Consider the following 23,275-nt stretch of genomic DNA (forward strand, 5'->3'; position numbering starts at 1 on the left):
CATTCTAGACAATACTGGAAGAAAATACATGATCAAGACCATGCATGCTGAGAAGTGCACCTCTGCCCAATCATCCTGGAAGTGGTGTAGGATTAATTATGGGCTGCAGATCCTACAAGCAGCATAGGGTTTAAATGCTAATCCGTGAAGGATATAATTAGCCTATATAGAATCTCTTAACACAGCTTTGAGACTGGATTTTCGCCAGTCATCTGGTGTGTTAATGTGTTTCAAATGGATCATCTATTTAATTCAGACTGTAATGTCCTAGGGACAAAGACCATGCCTTCCTCGGTGTTCGCACAGCACCAAGGAACCTGATGATGCTAAAATAAACAGACCCAACCTAGAGGGGGAAGTGTTCAAAGCGTTTTCTAAGTCGTAAATCAACTGATCACCTCTGCACCTGCAGAAAGCAAACGAGGGATGCCGGCCCTATCGAAGGAATGACAGGCACGTGTCTGGAGCCGTGATCGCTGCAGCAACGGAGGGGGATGCAAACGATCCCGGGAAGAGAGCAAGGCTGTATCTGGGCAGGCCGATGGCAGGCGGGGCCCGCCTTACAGGATGAGCTGTGCATAAAGCGGGGAGAGCAGCCAGATGGATCGGGCCTTGGAAACGAGATCGGAGTCTAACAAGCTGACCTGCCCACCCCTGGACTGAAATACTGATAGTCCTTCTCCTCTGCAGGCTGGTGGCAAGAAGCCCGGGGGAGAGACTCAGCCCTCTGCATTCAAACTTTGTTCTTGAAGGACTTGGAAGGGAAAATCTATCCTTCCCAGGCTTGGCTTGGCTTCATGGGGAGGGTGGGGATAAGAAATCTCCCCAACCCTTCACCCCACCAGCCTGACTGCAACCAGATTGGGAGGCATGAAAAGCACAGCTAGGATTGAAAGCATCTTCCCGCTACCAGCAGACATGCAACAAGTGCGTGCAGGGCTGGCATTCAGGGGGCCAAATCAGGCAGAACAGGTCACGCACACTCTACTCTCCGCTTCAGCCAAGGCACCCTACGGGATAGATTTTCAAAGAACCGTGGAGGAGTTTTTAGACAGAAGATCCCTGACAGCTTTAACAGGGAGCCCTGCTGCTAAAGCCCCCTTGCATGTAGCACTTTGAACATGCAGGGACAGATCCTTAACGGGAATAAATTAGCACCATTCCATTGCTGTCGGTGGGGCTGCGCTGATCCACACCAGCTGAGGATCTGGCTCGCAATCATTAAGATTCAACCTGACGAGCCAGAGCATTATAGAACAGATGGGAGGGAGGAGGGGGGTGATGTGAAACAGGTGCACTTGTTGGAACACAATAGCTCTGGAGGTAAAAGAGAGACAGTGTATTATAGTCACTTCCTGGGACACAGACAAAAAAGGCACTTAACCACCGTTCGAGGTGACCTCCCAACGCTCTGGGAAGCAAGCGTACACCGTGGAGTTATTTCCCCAGTTGTAAATGACCGTGATTTCCACAAGGCAGCTAGACAAGACTTCAGTGTTTCAGCCTCTGTTATATAAACCGACACAAATCACCAGCTCTTGGAAATGAAGAGTGGGCTGGGTCACTGGCTCCGATGGCAGGGACCATCCTGATCAGGGGCATCTCTAGTAAGGGGGAAAACCTGTATCAGTACAACACAGAAGCATTGATACACTCTGTGCCTGGCTCTGGAGCGTGGCCTGGAGGCAGGCATCTGTCTTCTCCTGCCAGCCTTTGGGGCAAGGACTGTCTCTCACTACCTCTGTACAGCGCCTAGCACAACAGGGGCCCTGTTTTCAGCACAGCTAATCTTTACCCTGCATTTACTGACAAAGAATGCCTGGGCCAGGAGCTCTTTCAATGTGGGGACCGTTTAGCTCCTTAACCGGCAGGGAACTCTCCGCCCTTGGGGGTTTCATGCTCTCAGAGTCACTTCGGACCTGATTTGTCCCAAGTGCTGAGTACCTCACAGCTCCATCAGCTTCAGCTGGAGCTGGGAGCGCTTGGCGCCTCTGAGTCTTCTGAAGGATGCTGAGCTGTCCCCATCCTCCCCTGACGGCCCCTTCCAGGCGTTTCACCTCTTGCCAGGCTCTGCTCCTGTGCTGATCTTTCTTCAAAGAAAGCACTGGCTTACTCTGCTTTAAATCAAAGCTCTGTTAGCTACAGTATTATTACCACTGCCGAAAACGGTAACTAAATGCCATTTCCCCACCGCTCCATTGATATTTCTGCACTCTTTACCCATTTGTAAGCCACGGGAGGGAGTAATTTAAGGCATCTGGGCGAGATGCTTAAATTAGCAATTTACAAATAGATTAATTGAGGTCCCGGATGCTCTCTTCCTGCTAAATGATTGCGAATTGTTCCCATGTATTGGTTTTTATGATGTGAATTACAGGCCCTGGACCACGATAAGGGCTTCAGTTCCTAATCACAGGGTGGGGCAGCCCTCCCTTAAGTCAAGAATGGCTGGTGACAGAAGGCTTGTGTTTGCAGAGGAGAATGGCGGAGGATACAAGACAGCTGGGTTACAGCCGGGGTGGCTAATAAATGCCCCCTGTGCAGATTGACTGGTGACCTGAGACAAACTGAACACGCACAAATCTGAAGCCACTGGCCAAAGGGAGCTTTTTTCATATGGCTCCTCAGTAAGGGGAGTGTGGCAGCCAAGGGCCAAATTTTCAGCTGGTGGAAATCAGAAGTGCCTGGAGCTACACTGATTTACATCCGTTGAGAACCTGGCTGTGCGCACGTGGAGGGTAGTGCAGGGTGCAGGGACTCAGGACTCCTGGGTTCTATTCCCAGCTGCCTCGTTGCGAGACCTTGGGCAATTCCCCACTCCGGCAGGATTTCCAGCCCTGGGCTCGCACTGCTGCGTCCCGGGCCACTGGCGTCAGTGGGAGCAGAGTTAGCCTCTGCCAAGGGCTTCTTAAATCCTCTCCCTTGTGTCCGTTTTTCCCCCACGTGCAAAATCAGGATGACCGGGCTTAATTCCTGAGATATTGGTAAAACAGCTTCAGACCAGTCATCAGCATTATTATTAACTGTAGCTTCCCCACCTCCTCGCGGGGTGCTGAGATCCACAGCTCCAAGGACAGGAGGAAAAGACAAGCAACACCTATGGGGAATTTCAAGGATTTACCCAGGAGAGGCTGGTCACCTAGACCCACCAGCTGTCCACTAAGAACAGGGATGAGCCACCCAGAAGCCTGAGAGTGAGGGAGATGCAGACACCTGTCTGCCATTTCAGACAAAGCCTAGCAACAGTTCAATGCATCTATTGCACATCACCTGGCAAGGGGACTAGTTAAATATAGCATCCCATTTGCCACCTTTGAGCCCCCCGACATACAGTGGGGTTTATCTCTATTGCAGTGGTTGAGCTGCTCCCCATGGGGGTGACTTTCATGTGCCCTTCCCTTAATGTGTGTGTGGGTTGGGGGGTGTCAGCCACCTGGGGGTTCAATTCCATGCACAGTGTCACTGCGGCTAAACCTGACCCTGGCACTCAAGGGCACCAGTGTCTGCATCAAGCAACGCAGCTCTCTGTCTAATTCCGGCGCATCAGACAGTAATTATAGATACATCAACGGCACTGACAGATTTGAAGCTCATCAGCCCTGCACCTGTCAATGTACAATTGCAGACACTTCTGAATATGGAACGGAGGGGGAGGGGGCTCCTCTCTGATCCTCCCCCCCTCCCTTCCGCAGTCCTTCTATGTTTTGCAACTGCTCTCTCTGCTGCTCTGATCCAGGCTCTGGTGTAACCCAGGGTGCTGGTCTCTGCTCCCTGCCAAAGACAAAAGGAAATGCAGCCCCCCCTGCTGTGGGTTACCCCAGCACTCGGAATAAGCCACATTTAGGGATGCATTTCCCAACCCTAAATTCTGGGGTTTTAATTTTTTTACCCCAGTCTTGTCCACATATGCTCGACTGCACCAGCCCATGCAAGCGGACCGGATCAGGCAGCTGGGCACCCGCATATGCAAAATGGGTGCAACACCCAGGCCTGTGGGCTTGATTGGGACCTGCAGACAGCCGATGCTGAGGCTGAAAGTTTGAACCTCTGATCTCTGCCACGTTTTAGACACTGCCTCTCTTCACGGGCTGTGCGCAACACTCCACGGCAGGGAAATACCTGCTGGATGTGGTGAGAGTTTTAGCGACAATGAGAAGAAGCGTGGCCTTGTGGTTAAAGCACTGTCCTGGGGCTCAGAAAAATGGGGTTCCATTTCCCAGCTGTGCAACGGACTTCCCATGTGACCTGGTGCAAGTCCCTCTTTGTGCCTTACTTCCCCATCTGTAAAGTGAGAGTAAGGATGCTTCCCTATCTCACGAGGGGCATGAGCAGCTCAGATAATCCAGGGCTGGGGGACCATGTGTACTAGCAAATTCCTACATAGGTCCATGTGGCAAGGAGTACCAGATACCAGCACATCCAGGGTGAAACCCCTAAAACCAGCACACAGAACTGAAGGAAGCACGGCTGCTTTCTAAGCCCAAATGAAAACTCATTTTCTAGGTCAGTCAATTCCTCCAAAGACAGCATCCTTTCCTTGTCCCTGTAAGTCTGGTCTCTCTTTTAATAAACAACATCTCAGGACCCTGGACTCCCTACATCACCTCTCAGTACCTGTGATGCCCACGATCTGACCGGCATGTCAGAGGCCCTATGTGATGTCAGCAACCAGCAGAGCAGAATGACCTCGAGTGGACGAGTGTTGTCACAACCTCGGGATGCATTTGGATGCAAGAACGCTCAGCTGCCTTGTCACATAGAAGACACAGGTGGGACATGTGCAGTGCTCCTTCCTTGGCAGGGAGGGGGGAAAGGGAAAGGAAAAGCACCGCCCGTTTCGATCTCTGCCCAGGGTGTGCAAACGCCGGGCCTGCTGTCCCAGCCAAGATGCTGCTCAGCCTTCCTGGAATGCAACCCCCACCTGACTGGTTCGCTTTCACTCCCCTTCACCTTAGTGGGAAGTGCCCTACATAGTTCTCATTAGAGGAAACAGACACTGGACATGGCCTGAAGCTGCCTGGACAAGGTGCCAGCAGGATGAGTAGCGCACAGAGCACAGGTCACCAGGTGTCAGCCGATGAACAGCTGAGCTGTCCAGCTGAAAGAGCAAACAGCAGTCTATGGAAGTGGGGCCACTAAGCAGGCTAGGGAAGTTGGGGAGGGGGAAGAGATCCTTTCAGTCCAGCCTACTGTCAGCTCTACTGCTACAGACCAGGGGTCTGGGAGTAGGCAGTGTGCCCAAAATCCATAGGTGTCACTTGACTTCTGTATTGGGGGGGCAGCTCCAGTCAAGCCAATGGGATTGCGCATCGGGGGGCAAATTCCACATCTGCCTGAGGCTTGCAGTTGGGGCTAATGCCCCCCATCCCCTTCTGGCTCTCTCCCCTCAAACTATGCCCATGCCAAAAGCATGGCCGTGGTGAAAGATACACTGTACATGAAGTGGGAAAAGCCCCTGGGAATCTGAACACCACCACGAAGGGCCTGATTCCCCATCGTCCTGCACCTCGTGTAACCACAGACACCAGTGCAAAGCAATGAAACACAAGTGAAACACAAGCAGGTCAGAAGGGGAGCATCTTACAGCCACTCGCAGTTCTGTGTTCTAATCCCTTATCAAGTCCCCACTTGCACCATTCCTGTCACCACTCCATGCTCACCTGGCTTTGAGTAAGGGTTCTGGTCACACCGAGCTTTGTAACCGGCTGCCTTGGCTTTTCCCCTCATGTTAATAAACTGTCCGGCCATAGGAATCTAGAACCCTCCCCAGCCCCAGATTCTGGATGTGATTCAGCAACACCGTCTCTCCCTCCTCTCTGGTTTGGAGAGGCGCTGATAAGGAAAGAGACCCTCCCCAAGATTGCCAGAAAAGTGACGGTCACAGTGAGCTCACTTTTCTGATCTGCTGGTGGTCCAGCGTCAACGCACAGTCCTCTGGCTGTCGGTCGCGTGGCCACACCTCCGCTGACCCCAGTTCAGCCACTTCATTCAACTGCTAGCTTCTACTCGGTGGGTCCCAGGGCTAACCTCACCCATTTGCGGCCTCCACAAGCTCTCATCCTCTTCCTCCACCTAAAAGAGGCATGTGACCCCGGGCACCCCCAGGCCTGGGACACACTCCCTGAACTCCCCAGGGGACAATCCGGGATAGCGGGTGCTCTTGTTATGCTTAGAGTCACAGCCAAGGGTCTAGAGAAGCCAATTAAAAATAACAACTGAGTTTACTGATGGAGATGAATTCAAGGGGGTGTCAGTGGGAGAGAGGGAGCTAGAATTCACCCTCTGAAATTGGAAAGCAGAAAAGAGGATGTTACTAAGCAGAACTCACTCTACAATGCGGGGGAGGCGGGGAGGCTTGAGTCAAGATTTCGACAGTACTTTGGATTGGCTGCCCTGTATCCCACAGTGCCCCTCCTCTGACCAGCTTGGCTTTCTATTACAATTTACCACCGGAAATCCATTCTTCCCCAATCAGACAGTTCTGCCCTCAGATAAGTACACACATGTCTGGGGTGAAGTCTGAGGGGCACCTCACTCACACAAAGAGCGGAGCAGAATTTAGCTCCAATTCTTCCTTTAAAAGGACACGGCTTTATTTGACTGCATTACACACAGACAAATGAACATACGGGTCACTGAGGGCCGCGAAAAACAGGATCCTGAAACCCCTATTATCCCAAACGATTTCTAGCCCATCCCACTGCCTAATGCTGAATGCTATTATCCCCATTATGCAGATAGGAAAGTAATGCACAGCGAGGCTAAGTGACTTGCCCAAGGTCAAGCAAGACATCTGGGGCAAACCAGGAACTTGAAGCCAGGTCCACTCGAGCCCTAGGCTAGTGCTCCAACCATTGGGTCATCCTAGTTTAAATTGATGCTGGCCATCACAGTCCAACCACTGCTGTATGTAACATGCTGGAGCTGGGTGTGAATAATCATCTCTCCACTAATTTACACCAGCTGGGGATCTGGCCCAATGCACTTACAGTCACTGCAGTTCTTTTAAAGACACAGACAGGAGCCGAGAGGTGAGGCCTGCCTGGCTGCCCCCATGCGATGCTGCCCCTCTGCAATGAGGGAAGGGGTGACAGATGACAGGAGTGGATCCCAGCGGGACGCTGCTGTTACAAGGCTTAGACCACATCAGACCGGAGAGGAGGAGGGAGGCTATGCTGGCTTGTTGTTGGTTTGTTGATTTTTTTTTCTTTGTTGGGAAAATGGTAATTTTAATTAAAAGGCAAACGAGCGCTCTGGAAATTGACTTGAAGCACACAGTTATTAAGAAGCTGTTGACGCTGTGAATTATTCCTCCCTGGGTCGCCCGCCAGGGGAGGGCGATTAGATGGAATCAGCTGCATTAATGTCCCATTTCTGTGAGCGCAGGGGAAGGAAAGGGCTGGGGCAGAATCCCTGAGCAGTTCAAGCCAGAGGACGGGCCCCGCACATGTTCACAGCGACTTGGGGAAGAGAGGATCTCCTTTCCCACAGCCTCAGTGTCATTACTTGGCACAGCCCCAGCCATGTCAGGGGCCTCCCAACACTTTGCCAACGGGACTCAGCAAAGCTTTCCACTGCCCGCTGGGAAGCTGAGACCCATCCGGCAGCTGGCTACAATGGGTCAAACAGCAAGTTAGGGACCAGAACCTAGCTCCTAAGACCAGCCGGCCTGAAGGCGCCACTGTGATCATAGAGCCTGACCTCCTGCGTAACACAGACCAAAGGACTTCCCTGAATTCATTCTGGTTTGAACCAGAACATCTCCCTTCAAATGGTTCTTCATTTACAAATGGCCAGTGATGGAGAACCCACCCCACTGGAAGAAGTCGTTCCAATGCCTCTTGTTTCCAATCTGAATTTGTCTAGCTTCAACTTCCAGCCACTGGATCACGTCAGACCTTTGCCTGCCAGATTGAAGAGCCCACAGTATGTATTTGTTTCCCATGTAGGCGCTTCACCCTGTAACCTTCCTTTGTTAGGCTAAACAGATTGGGGTCCTGGAGTCTATCACTATAAGGCCTGCTCTCCTAGCCTTTAATCACTGGCTTCTAGCATACAACTATAACCCTTCCAGCGCCGATCCTCAGCAGTCTCCAAAGGCCGTCCAAACGATCTCATCACTCTCCCCTGCTCTTTCATGTTCTGCAGACCAGTCGAAGGTGCCCAATGATGGAGCTGCCCAAGGGGCTGGCTGGGTCAACCTCAGCCTGACCCTCTCAGGTGAGCATCCCAATGATGCAGCGGGTTAAGGGTACACAGCCATGCTGCACAACGGCAGAGGGCAGGGAAATAAAAAAATTGCACTGAGAATCTGAAGTCCTTAATGGGAACATTCCCAGAGTTAAAACTTGGTTAATGCCCTGGCCCTTAGGAAAGCAATAGGAGGGGTAAACGTTTCAGAAGCCTCTCAGTCAAGCACCCCTGGGAAAATGAGAAAGTCGGCGCTGTGACTTCTGGCCTTAAAGTCTGTGACTCTATTAATCAATTATTTGTCCTGCAGTGGCGCCTAGAAGCTCCAATCCTGGACCAGGGCTCCCCCGCGCTTGGTGCTGTATAAACACAGAATAAAAAGACAGTCCCTTCCTATGGAGCTTACAGTCAGTATACAACAAGAGATGGATACACACAGACAGGGGAGTGGAAAGAAACAAGGAGACAATACTAGTCAGCAGGGTAGGCCATGATCTCCATACACCAGCGGCCTAACCACTGTCCAGGGTTAGTAGCCATCACAGGAAAGGAGGGACTGATGCTGATACTATTTGTGAAATGTGAGCGCCCACACACTCAGAGGGAGATTGAAGCTCCATTACGTTGGGCACTGTACTGAGAGAGGCCAAACAGACGAAGGAAGAATTATTATCATCTGTGCTGTACAGATGGGGAAACTGAGGTGCAGAGTAATTAAGTGATTCACCCAAGGTCACACAGAGTGTCAGTGGCAGAGCTGGGAATGACCCAAGGTATCTTAAGATACTTTCACTGCACGGTCATCCTAGCCATTCACACAGATCTCACTGTTCTCCACAAGCACAACCAGCCAAGTGGGGTCAGCCCAGAGTAAGACCTCGTCTCATACACCACTGCTCACATTAGCCCCCACTGAAGGACTGGGCTACCTAGCAAGCACCTCAGATGGCCAGAGGCATCAGCTACCTTGCTGCGAAGCTGCCAGAGGCCTTTGTCCGGTGCCCAGATTGGGATTTGAGCATGCTGGTAATAAGGTGCAATTGGCTCTTGACAGCCTTCGCTCATTTCTAGCCAATTACTCATCCCAGCCAAAAGGAGGATCTGCCGTGGACGAGAACAACGTGAGCGCCGTAAAAAAAAAAGACAGCGAATTTAGCTAAGAGGGCTGCCTCCTAAATGGGAGACAAAGCCACACAAATCAGGTGGCTTTTAATTATTGAAATCATTAACGAGTTGCTGGGATGAAGAGGAGCAAGCAGTGGAATTTTTCCCACCCAGCTTCCCTTTCCACTGCACTTCCTACCCATGACTAGCCCAGGACACTCTCAGCTTGCCAGCCCGTCCTGCCTTCCAGATCTAGGCACCTGCTCCGCCAGCGGTCCAGGGCCAGGTAGGCAGCTGATGAGCCTCTTTGGAAAGAGGCAGATGCATGCCCTGCAGCAGGGCTGTTAGAAAAACATAGCAGGTCTTTCCCCGTCTCTTTGAAGTTCAGGCCAACGGGGCTTATTAGAAAGGATGCTGTGAGCACATGGCTTGGTTGGAAAGCTACTTGTTTTCCACCGCGCATTTGGCAGGTGGGTTTTTCATTTGGCTTCTCAGGTGGTTGGAGAAAGTGGGGTGGGTTTGTTCAGCCTCTTTGCATCCACAATGCAGGTGGGGGGCACACAGGGTTGGCCCAGCCTCTGGGCAGGATGCTGCATTACAGCACGGGGAGGCGTCACACCCAAGGTCGCTGTTGCCAGGCCCGGGCCTGGCTGGCACAACAGCATCAAAGAATTTGGTGCAAGGTATAAGGACTATTCATCTCCCACTGTGGAGTAGGGTGTGGGCGTTCAGATAGAATACTCTGGGAAGAGTCTCCTTTTGACACTGGACCAATGCATCGATTGGATTATTAGTATTAGGTGTATTACGGTAACATGCAAGGTGTGTCCCCACTGCATTATAAACCCAGGTCTAGGGGACCTGGGCTTGTGGACTCGGTGTTTCTAAAGCTTGTAAACTCAGTTTACAATTGCTGGACCCAGGTCTCACAGCCATAGTGATGTGTCCATGCTGCACTGTGCGGAACGTCTGACTCAGGTCTGCGGCTAGAGCTACGTCCATACTGCAAAATGACAGGGTTCGGACCTGAGTCTCAGCAGGACTTGGGTTTGAACCTCCCTCTAGCAGGGTCCAAGGACCCATGTCCTAAGTGCTCGCTGACCTGAGTCAGCCTGATTTGTGTGTGGATGGAAACGGGACTTGGGCTCAAATCTGAGTTGGAGCCCAGGCTTCGTGTGCAGGTAGATAGACCCCTAGGATATGTCTACACTGGAGAAAAAAAATAACTCAGCAGGGAGTCTCAGAGCCTGGGTCAACTGACTCCAGCTCGCGTTATGGGGCTACAAATAGCTACACAGACGTTCCTGCTTGGGCTGCAGCCTGGACGCTGAGACCCGCTCCCTTTGCTGAGTTTCACAGCCCGGGCTCCAGCCTGCATGGGAACCTCTACACAGCTACTTTTAGCCCCATAGCATGAGCTCCGCAAGCCTGAGCCAGTTGACCTGGCTCTGAGACTCGCTGCCATGGGGAGGGGTTGGCAGTGCAGCCGCACCCCTGGAGACCCTAACTGAGCTCAGGGCCCCGTTGTGCTGGGCTCTGCACAGACACAGTGCGCGTGATCCATGCCCCAGGGAGCTCAGAGTATAAATAGACAAGAGAGGCACAAACAGGGCTGGTGACTGGTTTCAGGGAAGGGAAATCAACTCCACACCTAAATCCTCTTAAGGGCCTTTCTTTGGGGCATTGCTTATTGTCCCGCTGCTCACAATCCTCAGAGGCCTCCCTGCCTCAACCTGGGGCCCAGGACACATTCTTCCCCCCGTATGCCTGATACCTCCGCTCCTTATATATCCATGTGATAGGCAGTGGTTGCTTCTTAATCCTTTCCAGGCTGCTGCTTTGACCTCATCACCGGTGGGAGAAAGGAAGGATGATTATCCCCATTTAGTGGTGGGAACTGAAGCCCAGAGACATGTGGGAGGGCATGTTTCAAAAGACCCATAATCATCTCCAGCTATCTGAATACTGGCCCAAAGTGTCACAGTAGAAACCTGCTAGGGGCTGAGTTCTTCTGAAAATCCAGCCCTCATGGCTTTGCCCAAGGTGTGTGTGACACAAGGACCCTGGATGCCAACTGGCAGATGGTGCAGGGATACAGGGATCCCATGGATTCACCAAAAGGGATCATGTACGGTGTGTACCGAAAGCCTGCGCCACACGAGACGTATGGACGGAAAATATGGGAGGAGTTATAGACATATACTAAAAAGCACGTTCTCTAGGTCTGTAGCTAACAGCAGGTCACTCAAAGGTAGCGCATCTTGAGACAAACTGCTCCAGGCAGGGGCTGGGAGGTGCTTCTCTCCCTGGAGGACCATTGTGTATTGTGCGTCAGACAATAGGTGTCTGGGAGCATTCTGAGCCACAAGCTGGTGGAGCCTTCCGAAGGGAATGAACAGGCCGAGGGAAACATCCATGGAGGGAAGGACCCTCTTTCCAGGTGAACATCAGAGGTCTGTTGTGGTATGTTTGGGGGTGCAGCACCCTTCCACACATGAAGACAAGTTGCCAGCGGGACTGGTCTTAGGTAAGGGAGATCTCAGCCAACCTGGCTGAGAATGCTGGGAAAGGGACTTGGGATAAGTGGTCTTGCAGGAGGAGGGGGGATGCCTTGTGAGGTAGAAAGCACGTTATGATTTTTGTCTCTGGAGCTATTTGTTTCCAAGATTCTTAGCTTCTATCGCCCGAATAACAGGATAAACGTATTCCTGGCATCACTGGGTAGATACATCCAAGTGCTGGGTGCTAAGCGGGGCGGAGATTCCGAGTTCCACCTTGCAAGCTGGGGTGAACGATGCCTTTGGGAGCAGGGAGTCTGAGAGCTCTGGGCGTGCACAGTGGAACAGGGGCTGGGAGCTCCAGAGGGCTGGTTGGAGGACTCAGAGGTCGGCATGTGCCTATCACTGACTGGTACATGGTGAGGAAGCCCTGCGGAGGCCTGGCAGGCAGTGCTTGTGGTGGCAAAGGCTGGTGGAGTCGGGAAGCTGGTACACAGCCAGCACAGACAAGACTTCCCCACCACAAGGGCAGGTGGCAGCGAGGTGCCTCCTGACTCTGGGTACTCCTGGGAAGTGTGACAGCTGGGAACTGAAGCTGGACCTCCTGGGTCCCAGTCCAATGTCCTAACCTCCAGATCACCCTTCCTTTTGGCTCTCACTGGACTGTTTTTTATATACCCTAAGTACTGACCAGCACATCTTAAAACTCAAAACCCCACACCCCATCAGCACAACTGCTATGTTTTCAGGACACATGAAGCATTTTGACAACACGATGACATTTGGTGGCTGTGGGTAGCAATTCTGGGACCTGGAACAAATGCAGAAGCAGTGGGATGAGTGGAAGACCTACACTGGACCTGTTTAAATGCCTGGAAATGCACACAACAAGCCCATCCAAATTGGGATTGACTCTTGCAAGAAAACCACAGGCTCCTACCACCAGGTGCACCGGTTCCAAGATTCCCTTCATGTGCAGCCCCAAGGAAACAAGCTTGCAACCTGCTCGCCAGCTGAGCATCAAGGACACAAACCTTTCTGAGACAGGAGTTTAATTTCATGTACAATTCTGGGACCACAAGCAAGACAAAGCAAAGTTCACAGCCCCCAGCCAGATTCCTACATGGACACAGGGATTAGCCATTCGCTGCTCTCCTAGCCGGCTAGCCCCACTCAGGTGTCAGGATAACAGTTTATGGTACAAGTCAACAAGCCGTCTGCACGGACGACACTAAAAAGTATTCCGCTATTCCGTTGTCTTGGATGTTTCATCCAGAGGGCAGAGCTGTGGGTTAGGGGCCAGTATTGCTTCTGCAACCACGCACTTGGTCCTTCCCTTCTTTCTTCAATGGCGCAGCGAAGCAAAACCTGACTCCTGCTCTCAGTGTCCCACAGAGACCCAGGGCAAGCCTAGGTAGAGCAACATTTCAAACAGGCCCCCAAACAACGAGCCCCAGCACAGCAGCTAGGTCACATTCACCCCATCTTATTGATGGGGGAATTGAGACGAGAAATTGCCTGAGAAGGTCACATGCTAAGTATGACGCAAAGCCAGTGCCTGCCCTAGACATTGGGCCTAGATTCAGTGGCTCACAGACCATGCCCCCGACCAAGGACTCAGAATAGGATAAGACCCCAACCCACAGCCTCCTCTCCAACCTCTCTCCAAGGTTTGGACTCTCCTCCCACTATCTTCATGCAAGGAGGCCTGGCTCCCCCAGCATTTTGCTGGCTTTGTTTGTTGCATCTCCAGTCCTTCCCCACCAGCCACAATTGGGTTTAAATCCTTGCTTGGACTGGGAATGCAGCCACCAGTGTAAACCCGTAGGATAGACAGACACACCAGCGCATGCACCCATGCAACTCACCCCCCTTCAAACTAGCGTGTGCACCACCAGCGTAGAAACTTTGAGTCTGTCTTCACCGCAGCCAGAGGTGTGACTGCAGCATGTGTAGACGGACCTGAAATAGCTTTGAGCTGTACAAGCCTGCCCGGGGCCCTGGATATGAACTCAAGTGGCTAGCGTCTGCTGCCACAGCTTCACTGTTATTCGAGCTAGCTACATCCAAGTGAGCTCAGGTATGTCGACACTTTCTGCATCTCTGACTGCAGTGTAGACAGACTCAGTATTGACACTAGTGCAGCTACAGAAGCAGCTCAAACCCCTGAGTAAGCAAGGCGTGAAATCCCTGGCCCCACCGAAGTCAAAAGCAAAACTCCCAGGGGGACTTCAGTAGGGCCAGGATTTTAGCCAAGGCTTTAGTTAAGATAAATACAACAAACGATGACTGCGTGACGATAGCTAGTGTGTGTCCTTTCTGGGTCTACCCTTGAAGAGAAATGAGGCAAAGGGCAAGAAGCTGCGTGAGGAGGGCTGTAGATCCTACCTCCCCCCCTTGCAGATATTCAGAAGGTGAGATCACAGAGATCCACCCAGTAGAGAGCGTTATCAGGAAGGGGGTGCAGAAAGCGCAGGAGCACCGCGGGATCGAGGCCCGTATTTTGCCAGCAGACACAGCAGCATGACGTGATGGATTTGGAGACATTATTATTATTTAAAATCCTAGCCCCTGCTCCTGATTGACAAGAGTCTAATGCAGTTTTCACTTTTAAAAAAAACAAGTTTAAACTTTTGCTGTAGCCGTCTCTCCGCAAAGCAAAACACCCAGATGCCGTAGAAATATAATCTATTATTTTGACAGACCCAGCAGGGGTTGCTGCTGAACAGACTCCGGTGAATTTCACTTTCTTCTGATTTTTGTTTTAAACGCTCCCTGCATTGCACATTGCCACAACTGCTTGGCTAAGGATTCTGCCTCTACACATGACGCCAACTGGATCGAGAGGTTTCTCTCTCTGAATCCGCCCCTGCCATCGACTTGTCCCCTCGTCCCAGGAGGGAGAACGTGGTGGCTTTAGTGGTACAGAAATCAAGGCCCATCCCCATAGGATCCGACATTCCAGGCTCTTCTCCCCACATCAACAAGGAACAGGTGCTGGCTTCACATGGCCATAATATCTGACAATACCGTTCTGGGGCACTGGCCCTCAGGCTTCCCACGGAGTGTCGCCAAGAGCAACAGGGAAGGGTTTAGGGCTGAGTGATTCTGCAATAGCCAGCTGAGAGTTTGGGGGTGGGGAGAGGGAGGTGGAGGTGAAACATTAAACATTCAACAAGAGGGGCGGGGCGGGGACACTGTCAGCCCTCCTCCCCCCGACATTTACTAACCTGGTGACTTTAAACAAAGGGAACAGAGTCCTGGCTTCTTTCCACCTGCAACTCGATGGAGCCCTGGTTAAGGACAGGAAAGGAGGAAATTCATGAATGAACACGACCCAGAAGGCAAAGTTTGCCAGGGATGGAGGGGTGGAGAGAATAAATGAATAAATCAGGCTAAATGGAGAGAAAACACAAACGCAGCAGGAGAAAGGATCCGATACATAAATAAAATCAGCGAATGACGGGAAGGAGAGAACGGCTGGAATTTTACAGTCTTGTGGTCTCAGCTCACCACCGGCTACATGTAATGAGCAGGCAAGGAGCACGGCAAGCACATGCACATACACACAATACATACGTGGTACCATTCGCACGCCCAAGCATGGATGGAGAGATCCATTTGCCACTAGTCACACAGACATGACTCGCATGCCTGCCAGCTCCCTCCTGTCCACACACAGAGAACACTGCTCCCTCACATAGTAAAAGATACACACACGCTACAAACAGAAGACGAGGGTTCAGAAGCTCTGCTGGTACATCAAAAACCAGAGAGTCAATGGCCTGCTTTGATCCCTTTACAGTCACAGCAAGGAGTCACCGAGCAGGCAGTGGGACCGAAGACATAGCCAGGTCCTTGGAGGAAGGCCAGGAAACTATAAATGAGGCTGCCTGGTAATCCAAAGGGAGAGGTGCCTTCCTGGATACAGAGCTCCCTATACAGTTACCAGAGGGTTGGATCCAGATGACTTCTCTTGGAGTTCCTGCGTTTCAATAACCCCCAGTCACACTGTGCCTCTTATTCAAAGCCTGGAGGATTCGAAGAAAAAATAAACCCAGAACACTGGCTTATAGAAAACCTTTGTTGCTGGACCAGATGGCCCACTCCACCTGTGTGTGTGTGTGTGTGTGCGCGCTTGCGCACAAGCGTTTTTGGGTGTGGGTGTGCATACATACATATATATTGGGGGAGCAGGGTTAGGAAAACACAGAACTCTCCATAGGTAAAGAATAAACTCCTTTAAAAACTAGGGGCCAGACCCTCACCAGGCTCCACTGAAATCAACAAGGCTACGCTGATTTACACCAATGGAGGATCTGGTCTCAGGCCTGTTTGTTTTTTTTTTGGCAGTGGGAATCATTGAACCCCAACTCTGTGGTTATGGCCACATGCCCTGCCTTAAAGAGAGGCACCAGGGGCCAAGTGGATGCAGATCCGCTATTAACCCCAGAGCAGAGTGGTGAGCAAAAGAAGAACTGGACTGAGAGAAAAACTCCCAGCTATTAGCACGGTCCTAGGCCCCGATTGCCACATCCCCGGAGGGGAGTCTACAAATAAGCCACTGTCATAAAACATACCAGACAATCCCCCACTCCCTCAAGGCCTGGACAAGCTCTGTAATAAATCCTCCAGCTTCCTCTCCCTTGGCTTCCCTATCAGCCCAAGGCTGGACAGGTCTCTTTCAAAGGTCCTTCTCCAGCGCAGAACTCGCAGTACAGTGATGCTCTGAGAATCCCCGCAGCGGTGACCCAGAATGCACGGACCATGGAGATGCCCGAGTTGGAGCTGGGACACGGCTGAGCCTGAATTAGCCGCCACAAACTGTTACTCACAGAAGGCTACGTGTGCCTTCCCCACCATGGGGTTAGCTGTCTGCCGTGGTGTGTGTGTGGGGGGGAGGGACGCGCATGTCAGGGCAGGTGGCAATAAACCTGCCGGGTTTCTCGCGCCTCCATCCTGCCACATGCTGAGCTGGGCATCCTTATCATTACGGCAGATCCCACGGCATCGCCACCATCAGGAGCCGTCATGCCACAGGCCCCACCCTGCCGGACAAACTCTGCCTGTGGCTCCCGGCAACCACTCAGCAATCGTGGCCTTCGGGTTGGTTTTCTGATCCTCGTATTGTTCCGAGCTGGGCTACCCCTGACATGATCGTTACGAGCAAATGAAACCCCAGCATCAAGCAGGCTCTTCTTTAAACTCTGGGTGGCTGTATTTACTGGTGGGTGCACACACCCCCTCTCCACCTGAGCTGGAAACATGGCACGGGAGGGTTAAAGGTCTCGCCCCCCAGCTTCCTGATGGGCCTACGGACTAAAAAGCCTTTTGACCGGGATGCTTCTGAGTACAAGCTGTGCCTGGCGCATGGGACACATGGCCCCAGACCTCCCTTTGATCCTTTGTGTTAGGGACTGGGGCTGTTGTTTTCTTCTCCCTTCTGCACGCTTCAAGGCTGTGTGGCTTGGGGGCGAGGGGAGGGGGAGGCCTCAGCTCTCACAAGAGCCTCATTCTTTAAGGGCTGGCAGCAACATTGCGGGGGGGCGGAGGAAGGAGCTGCACCCGGCTCCAGCTCTGCTCTCCTCATGCATCTCTGCTGTTGCTGCTTGACATTCTCTTCTCTCCCCACTCCGCGGCCCCCCCTTTGATCCCCGCTGTCCTCGTAGGGGTATCAGTCTTTCCATCACTGTCTTTCTGGATCACGGCCCTGTGGGTTCACACAAGTGGCAAAGCAGGCCAGGGCCTTCTCCAGGAGTCCCCTCCCTTCCACCAGGGACGGTGTAACTAGGCCAATGAATACAGCCTGGGGAATGTGATAAAACCCCTTTACTGGGACAACATAAATCAATTGATCCGTGGCATCGAGTGAGACCCGCAACCAGAACCAAGCTGGTGACCATAATGGCATATGTTACAGTGGCAGCATGGCCCAGTGGGTAGGGAGTTGGAGTGGGACTAGCTAGGCACTAATCCCCCCTCTGCCACTGACCTGCTGCATGACCTTGGGCAAGTCACTTCCATTCTCCGTGCCCCCATTTCTCCTCCCATCCTTCTTGGTCCTTGTCCACTGGGGAATTGCACAGCACCTAGCAAAATGCCCTGGTCTCAGCTGGGACTTGGAGGTGTTAATGTAACACACATAATCAGAAAGGTTCTAGTGCAGAGTTCAGATTGCTCTAGTGCGACTGGGCTAATGCCTCAGCAGACCGGGAGCGCCAACGCTTGGACCAGGTTCTAAGGCCAAAACATTCCAACTTGGGTCCCTGCCGGTCGGTACCTAAATAAAAGTAGCCGGATTTTTCTGAAAGGTGCCGAGTGCCTGGGGATTTCAGCTGAAGTTGTGGGCACTCATTACCCCTGCAAAAATTGAAGCTGTTTTGGTCAATAACAGCCAGAGTTTCCTCACTCTTCCTCCCCGGGCCAGAGGCGAGTGGCAAGGAGGGCAGGGTGGGACTCTGACTCCAAATCAGCAACTAATTAAGTCCATCCTGATTCAGCAAGGTACTTCAGCCCATGCTTCACTATAAGCATGCACAAGTCCCATTATGGGGTGTCCATGCTAGGAAAAGGGGAATGTTCTTAGCATGTGCTCGTTAACACATGGGAACAAACATGGGGTAAAATCTTAGTGAAAACAAGGCAGCTTGTAGTTTTAACCCGTTAGCAGGTCCAGGTACACTCTAGGCTCTCACGTAGCCTTTACCTTGACCTGTGTGAAAGCTACAAACTGCCTTGTCCTCACTAAGGTTTGACTTCAGGTTAGTTACCAGCTGTTAGATAAAACAAGGTAAGAAGACAAGGCCATGGATTTCAATAGGACTTAAGCGGGTGGATGAGGAAAGATTGAAAAATCCACATCGCTTTCTTTAATTTTTCCCCCCTCCATGCAGATCCAGTGGAAAAGAAACAGAGAGAACATGCGAGTGAGAGAAAGGAGGAGGCATGTGGGGGGAGACACTGCTAGCTTTCTTCACCCCGTGGAGACCTCAGGAACCATTAAAAACCTCTCTGAGACATGCATGTGCTAAGTGCTTTGCTGAAGCAGGCCCTCTGTAGGCAAAGGCAGAGTTTAAGCTACATTGTATTAGCTGTGGGTTATTGCTGGAATTTTCATTCTTGGGGTGAGGGCGATGGGGTTAATGCATTCTTGGTAATTTTTTGCACACAATGTCAAGGGCGGTCAGGCCTTGGCCGATCACTGGTCAGTAGAGGGTAGTAACTGGAACAGATAAGCATGGAGATGCCTAATTTTCACGCAGCCAAGTTTCAAACCGTGGGTCTTTTCTACCCTACAGCTTTTTGGCCATTTTTATAACCGGGTCCTGCCCAGATGAGGCTGTGGCCCCAGCATAGGTGAGACCTCGCTGAGTCACACTAGGAATTGGGAGAATCCAGGCTCATGAATGGATTTTGCAAAGTAGCGTGCAAACAAACAAAACACAATGGGGAAAAAAACCCAACCAGACAATGGGAATGCCTCTCTAAGCGTACCCTGCTCATTTTTGTAGTTTGGGTTTAATTATTTACGGGATAATGTGCTAGGAGAGGAGTTGTCGTTGTCGTAGTTACTATGATAGCACTTGGGCCCAGATCCTCAAAGGTCTTTACTTTATAGCCCACCACTGAGATCCGGGCCCTGTTGCACTGCGGGATGTACATGCACAAAGAGACACACCCTGCCCCAAAGAGTTTATAGTCCAAACACACTCGACCAACAAAGGGTGGGAGGAAAGAACAATCATTATTCCCATTTCACAGATGGGGAACTGAGGCACCAAGAGATGAAGGGTCTTGCTCGAGGTCACACATAGAGTGGGTGGCAGAGTGCGAAATTGGATTCAGCGCTCCTAAGCCCGTTCTGTGCCCTAACCACAAAACCATCCTTTCTCTCTCTGACTTTGCCGCAAGAATGGAGTAATCCAGCTCTGCCTCTGCTAATAAACTGTTACAGATTTGTGCTGGCATGGGGACTCACCATTGTGTGCAGGTTCTACAAGTGTGTGCGTTGTGGGGAGATGGGGGATGAGCTCTTTCTGGTTCAGAAGGGGAGTGAAGAATGTTAAAGAGACTCCTTCCCATGACCTGCGGTCTCCTACTCACTTCTTAGGCTTTGCTTGGTTGGGGAGGGGAAAGGAGAGACGGGTCCAGGAATTTCCAGTTTGCAGTAATGCCACCGTGCCCTGCTATTGTATCTTTCAGCCAAGGATCTCAAAGAGCAGTGCGGTCAAAAAGGGACCAAACTGGAGTCAGAACTCCTGGGTTCCATCCAGGCTCAGCTCTGCCACTGAGCGACTAGGTGCAAGTCACTTCCCTGCCCTGTGTCTTGGTTTCCCCACCAGCGACATGGAAATAATGCTGATTCCCCTTCTCGAAGGGATTGGACCTGAAAGGAAGAGGGCTAATTATTGTGAATGAAGCGTCACACCCCTCCCAGAGTTATCCCTGCTTGAGAAATGGACACACAAAGAGGCCGAGTGACTCGCCCAGGGTCATTCAGCGATACAATGGCAGCAACGAACTGAGGAGTCCTGGCTCCCAGACCTCCTCCTACGGGCCCTGATTCAGCAAAGCACTTAAGCACCCATTTGCCTTTAAGCAGGGTTGCAGTCCCATGGAAGGGCTCTGCTGGATCACGGCCCCAATTGCCGGGCTGGGTTTCTGCCAGAGGGAGTCACCATTCTGCAAAACTTCCCTCCACCACGACTGCCACGGGGTTGCGGCCCCAAGCCAAGGCAGCTGGGCTATGCTTTGCCTTCAGGCCTCACCATCAACCCCACCCCAAGGTGCAAGTGAAGGGGAATTTGCCCACAGACAATCACAAAGCAAATGTCAGGAATTTCTATTTACCCAAATACACACCAGAAGGCCGAGCTGAGCTCTGGACTGCTCCCTTTCCACCCAGCCCCACTGAGCCACAAAGGAAGGTCTGGCTCTGACCGGGGTGTGGCAGGAGGGAAATGGAAACAATACAAGGAGCCACAGGGCCTAGGCAAGCTCCCCATTTTCATGGCCCCTGCAATCCAGTGCTCACCTTAGGGAGAAGTGAGCCCCCAGCAGCAAACAGCGCACAGTGCTGGACCTGCAAGGGCTAATGCCCGGGAGAAGGGGCACGTGAGACATGGGGGCTGGGGGGAGTACATCTAGTGGGGCAGCATCTGGGCGTTGCTCTTCTTCATTCCTCCAGAGAAAGGAGAGATGTGAGAGGAGTGGGGGGGGACTCTCCTTCGCAGTGTCCTTGAGTGTCCTTTAGACGCTTTGCTTTTCACGCAGTGCAGTGGATGAAGAAAGATTGAAAAATCCCAAATTGTTCTCTTCTTTGATTTCCCCACCCCCAACCCCATACAGATCCAGTGGAAAGGGAATGGAGAGAGAGCACAAGTGAGCAGAAGGAGGGGGGCTTGTGGGGGGAGCAATCGCTAGCTGTCTTCACCCTGTGGAGACCTCGGGAACCATTAAAAGCCTCTTGGAAGGAAATCAGCACCGCAGCAGCAAGGCACCAGGAGAGAAACACTCTGACTCTGAAAGAGCCACCAGTGCTCCCGAGACGGCTGCTGCAGGCACTTTGTGGCTGCTCCGGGAAGGGGGCATGGAGAGCCAACTGTCCCCCGCCCTTGTGCAACAAGAGCACAGATTGCAGGCCCAGGGCTGGAGCCCTGCCAAATCCACATTGATCAATTTCATGGTCATAGGATTTTAAAAATAATAAATTCCACAATTTCAGCTATTTAAATGTGAAATTTCACAGTGTTGTAATTGATGGGGTCCTGACCCAAAGAGGAATTGTGGGGAGGGAGGGGGGCATAAGGTTATTGTGGGGAGGTTGCGGTACTGCTACCCTCACTTCTGCGCTGCTGCTGGCAGGGCGCTGCCTTCAGAGCTGAGCGCCCGGCCAACAGCCGCCCATCTCCGGCTGCCCAGCTCTGAAGGCAGCGCAGAAGTAAGGGTGGCAATTCCATGACACCCCCAAACATAACCTTGTCCCTTAACCATAACTCCCTTTGGGTCAGGACCCCCAATTTGAGAAACGCTGGCCTCCCCCATGAAATCTGGTCTTTTGTGTGCTTTTACCCTAAACTATACAGATTTCATGGCGGGGAGACCAGATTTCATGGTCCGTGACGCTTTTTTCATGGCCGTGAATTTGGTAGGGCCCTACCCATGGTGTTATCCCTGCCTGTGTCACAGGGACCTAGGGCTGCCCCCACAGCCCTTCCCCTACCCCAATGCATGCATGGAAATTGAATGACTCACCACAGAAGTGACAGCATCAAGATTCAAGGGGCGGTGAAAGGGGATTCTAGGTACAAATGGGGGAGGACAACCAGGGGTGCAGTGGCTGTGCCTCTCTGGCTACCACCCCTGCCAGGTAGGCAGGGTACTGGCCTGTGATCTCAAGTGGCTTTTCTTCCCCTAAAGGGCATGTTCTTTGTGATGTCATCATGCAGAATGACACTGGGGGATGCAACAGCCCTTCCCCTTCCCCCTTTAATCCCCAGTTCAGCCCCATTCCCATCCCTGTTCTCTGCAGCCATTCTGGCAGCAAGCCAGGAACCGTAGCAGGCTAGGGAGGGAAACCAGCGCCCTGCAGGAGCCCTTTACATTCCCCAAGTGGTGAAAACCAGGGGGCACGGGCTGCCCTTGTGGGGATCCTGCCAGGATCATCTGTGGGCAGAGAGCACCCAACCCCACCATCTCGCCCCCATTTAGCAGGGAGTGGGGGATACCCCTGCCTGGCACAGGAAGGCAGGGCTGGGAAGCAGGCTGACAGGCCCAGGAGCCGGCAGATGCTCTGTTTGGTCTGGGCAATGTGGTTTTAATGAGCCATATAATGCTTTTCAAATTATGTTGGAATCATTAATTTCCACGAAATGAGACAGATTCCCTCAGTCCTGAGGCACTGCCAGTGCCGCCTCCTGCACTCACGAGCTCTCCGGGCGTGGGTCTCTCTCTCTTTGCTCCTCGGCTTTACGACCGTGGCAGGGCTATTTCGCACGGCTCGGCGCTCAGAGCAGCCTTTGCACAAGCGGGCGCGCACCCCCTACCCCCCGTTCTTTAAATCAAAGGGCAGCTGGGAAGCAGCACCAGAGCCATAAAGCAAAGGGCGCTTCACATTAGAGGGTCAGCAGCAGCGATGGCAGGATTCACGTGGCTACGCTGGGCTAGGGGATGGAGCTGAATATAAACGGCCGAGAGGAAGGAAGAGAGATTGCAGCGGGAGAACCGGGCACCAGCAGGCCTGGGAACTTGCACCGCCCCAGTTTGGTAATTAGCTCTAGGATTGCGGGGGGGGGCTTTCTAAAGTCTCTGAGACCCCTCCCCTAAGGTCCATCAATGGCTATTAGCCAGGATGGGCAGGGATAGTGTCCCTAGCCTCTGTTTGCCAGAGGCTGGGAATGGGTGACGGGATGGATCACTTGATGATTCCCTGTTCTGTTCATTCCCTCTGGGGCACCTGGCATTGGCCATTGTCGGTAGACAGG

General features: G+C 52.2%; 1 protein-coding gene across 11 annotated transcripts in view; it reads right to left on the minus strand.

Moving 5' to 3' along the window:
• The window catches only part of SRCIN1 (SRC kinase signaling inhibitor 1), a 177,502-nt gene that overhangs the window by 137,515 nt on the left and 16,712 nt on the right, over positions 1–23,275 (minus strand). The window contains exon 2 of one of the 11 annotated variants that reach the window (XM_038385624.2): positions 15,023–15,085. The exons of the other annotated variants lie outside the window; for them this stretch is intronic. The gene's annotated coding sequence lies outside the window, so the exon portion shown is untranslated. The remainder of the gene's footprint in view (positions 1–15,022; positions 15,086–23,275) is intronic. 11 annotated transcript variants of the gene reach the window in all.

This window comes from Dermochelys coriacea, chromosome 27 (genome assembly GCF_009764565.3).
Source record: "Dermochelys coriacea isolate rDerCor1 chromosome 27, rDerCor1.pri.v4, whole genome shotgun sequence".
Lineage (NCBI taxonomy): Eukaryota > Metazoa > Chordata > Testudines > Dermochelyidae > Dermochelys > Dermochelys coriacea.